The sequence below is a fragment of the Pinus tabuliformis genome, chromosome 5_1, assembly GCF_031772625.1.
Source record: "Pinus tabuliformis cultivar Carrire ecotype Pingquan chromosome 5_1, CPIR1, whole genome shotgun sequence".
Lineage (NCBI taxonomy): Eukaryota > Viridiplantae > Streptophyta > Pinopsida > Pinales > Pinaceae > Pinus > Pinus tabuliformis.
In genome coordinates, this window is record NC_142305.1 from 900,009,292 (window position 1) to 900,013,175 (window position 3,884).

At 32.2% G+C, this 3,884-nt stretch overlaps 1 pseudogene; it reads right to left on the bottom strand.

Moving 5' to 3' along the window:
* Window positions 1-1,627: 1,627 nt before the first annotated feature.
* LOC149167723 (methionine gamma-lyase pseudogene) lies at window positions 1,628-3,446 on the bottom strand (annotated as a pseudogene).
* Window positions 3,447-3,884: the final 438 nt, after the last annotated feature.

Below are 3,884 nucleotides of genomic sequence, written 5' to 3' on the forward strand. Positions count from 1 at the left end.
ACCTACTAAATATTTTTTCTTCTCATGAGCTTTGGAGCTAATATGTGTTAGATATAATGACATTATGTATAGGCATAACCTTAAGTAGTAGTACCTCATGAATGGCCTTTTTGTGCTCTTTCAAGGTGGTTCCATTTATCAATATGAGGGCCTTAGATGTAGTCTAAGTAATAGAAATGGTGATCCTTGATAACATTTATCTTGGGGATGAGAATTATATATATATTGTGGTATATCTAATTGATGGGGAATACTATGCCTTATTAAATTTCATAGGAATCTATATCCATCTTACTATCCTAGCACGTTAGGATTAACAATTTTTGAATGTGATTAAGGTCCCATTGAAAAATAAAATAATCTAGGTAACTTGCCTCAAAAATATGCTTGACTAATCAGGGCCAATATTTCACCTTAAGCTTGTGCACAACATTTCAAGACTACCCTTTTACTAGGAATTTCCAACCCATCAGGACCAACCTTTGACATAGTATTGATACCTTACCCTTGCAAAGCTAGGGCCATTTAAGACCGAATTGGCACTAGAGATAAAAATAAGTAACTCAACAATGCTTTGAAATTGCTACTACAACCTTTTTGAAGAGGATGAGAACCTACCAATTAAATTTTATGTCAATAATGTCAATCACATGAGAAAAACAACATCTATGTTTAGAAAATTTGTTTGGGTTTATGTTAATATAATTATCTTCAATTCTCTTTATATCCCCACACCCTCTACAACCTAGTCATATTTAAAATCATATGAAACCAACTACAGAAAGATAGATAGCATAATTATTTTTTTAAATAGCACGAATAGCCACATCACTTATTGTCAGTCCCACATTTCGAAATGAAATGATAACAATTCTTGACGAAGATTTAATGTTTATTATGTTCAATACAATTCTGTTTCATGTAATACCATGGTACAAAGTCAAACAAAGATGCAATATTCTAATCAAACCATGCTACAACACTATTTGTGGAATCAAAAGTTGAAAACCCAAACCATACTTTTATTGTTAATAAAATTTTCACCCATATTTGTAAACAAGATATTTCCTTCATCATCACAATTTCTTTCTAATAGTTGATATTTTTCGGGTTTAGTATCAGGTAAGGGAAAAACCTAAGATCTATGATAACCCATTGATTGGTCTACTACTATAATAATGTAGGTACATTATTAGAGCATCATACTATAATGAAGATTAGAGTAGGTCCTTCATGATAATAACCTAGGCAGGTGCACAATGGTTGTAGGTAATTGATGATATGAATTGATTGAGAAACTTAGCATAAATACTTTACAAAAAGGTGGTAGGGAGCCTTTGTTAATGTCATTACTTCCACAAATACTCTTGAGAATTAAAAATACTCATTTTTTCACTCTCTTAATTTTTATTTTTCCTTTGACAAATTTGATTGACCTAAATGCAACTTGATTTGTCATTTAGGGTTGTTTCCCCATAGCAATAAGTCCCATCAATATGAGATATTTTATTTTTATGTTTATTTTGTTATTCATTGTTAATGATAAATATAGGTTTTTTATCCCATAAAAATTTGGAGGAACTTTATTTTAAAAAAAGTTCAATATAAATTTGCATTCATACTTCAGTTAATATATTTCCATTATCCCAAACTATGTATAATGTTGTAGGTGGTTCATGATATTCTTAACCCTCTCCTCACTCTTCATGTCCACCAACAAGATACCTCTATGCCCATATCCATTGTTAACCATGGTCTTCAAAAGGGCATATTGAGGGTGATCTTCTAAGCCATCATAGATAACTTTCATGGTTTCTTCATCCTACTTGCATACAAATATGTTATGTGATAGTTTTCTGTCGTCCCTAATCCCAAGTTGGAGATCCTTTACGATTCATAATTGGCTCCAAGAGCATCAAGATTCCCTGAAGGAGATCCCATATTGAATTTATTAAATCTGCGAACCCACTTATAGCTCCTACTATAACATCAAAAACCCCTATGATATATTTTTAAATTTTCTTAATAACATCATCAACACTAAGCCTAGAAGGATATATGATAATGGGGTTAAAAGTATCATCAACCACTACCTTCAAATTTTTTGTGGGAAATGGAAGATAGAGATGGTATGTCTACAACTACCAAAGTTGAGTTTGACATGGACTCAAAATACAAGACCTTGGTAGATGGCGTCGTGGCACTTTTCACAATACTAAAATTATGAATTTGTAAAAAAAATGTTGAAATCTCACAAGATTGTGGGAGAAAATGTGCTAATAATCATTAGTGCTTCCATCCAGAGAGCTAGAGGCCACAACATGGTTTCCATGGCTACATAGTTGTAGTTTAACAAAATATATTGTAGAAATTCCAGTAGAAGTATAATAGATAGCCTTAGTCTTGTCCAAAGCAACCAATTATCTCCTTAGATTTAGAAATGAATTGTTTGTTGTAAATGAAGAAATCATGTTATAGGCCAAGATCACCACTAAACATCCTTATCATGGTCTCAAGCTCCATGAATAAATATAGTTGAGGCTTATTTATAGATATTCGCACATCCATCTTCATCAAGCTCATCATGGTCATTAGCTAGGCCTTATGATGGATAAACCCATTTCTTCATAGCTTTGTATTTCTTGAATAATTTGCCACCTTCATCTTCATGGGGCCATGTGCATGGTAGTACTGATCCTTTCATTTTTATAAGTCAATAATTTGAATTCAATTCTACAAATACCCAAAAAACTATGAATTCAATTTTCCCAAATGAAGAAAAAAAATGTAAAATGTTTTAAAAATCCCACCACCATATTCCATTATGCATATTGCGAGAAAAAATTATAGCAATCCAATACCTTAATGTGAGAAGAAAAAATGTTAAAATTACATAAATTTGAGCTATTTCTAGTTTTTACGCCTTCATATACCTAGTATCTCTATGAGGAAAAAAAAACATCACAAAGTTAGGTTTGACATGGACTCAAAATGGAAGAACTTGGTAGATGGTGTTATGGCATGTTTACATCATGAGGATTTTGTATATTGACAAGGATGTTGAAACCCTGTAATACCTTGGGAGAAAAGTGCTACTAGTGAAAGGATGCCTCCATTTAGAAACATAAAGGCCACTGCATGGTCTCCTTGGCTACATTATTGTAGTAAAATAGAGGATATTGTTGACATGGCACTAGAAATATAGTAGGAAGCATTAGTCCCCTCAAAAAAATCCATTTTCCTCCCTACAATTGGAACAATTGGATTGAAATGCCTATTGTATATGAAGAAATCATGTTTTGGGACAAGCTCTTTACTGAACATCCTTCTCATGGTATCAAGCTCCATGATTGTAAGCATGATAAAGATTTTTGTTGAAATACACCTCCATGCTTACCAAACTCTTGGTGGGAATTAGTCAAACCTTGGGTCAACCCATTTCTCATAGCTTTTTGCTACTTGGAGAATTCACGACCTTCATCCTTACGTGATTATCTGCATGGAAATATTGATCCCTCCATTGCTATAAATCAACATTATGAATTGTGTCGTAGAGACTGAAAACACTATGAATTTAATCATCAAAATGAAGAAAAAAAAATACAAAAAATTGAAAACCCACCACCACTCCATCATGTTCTCGATTATGGTATTTAAGAGAAAAATCCATAAAAATTTAACTCCTCAATGTAAGAATATATTGTTGTAATTGTAAAAGTTTGAGCTCAAAGTTAGCTTTTGAGGCTTTCATATACATATAATCGCTATGAAAAATATCTCTAATAATAAAGTTTTGAATTAAAGATATATTGTTAAATTTACAAATATCTTAAAATTCCATGATTTTGAAAATGCAAATAAACCAACCGCTACTTACCAAGCTC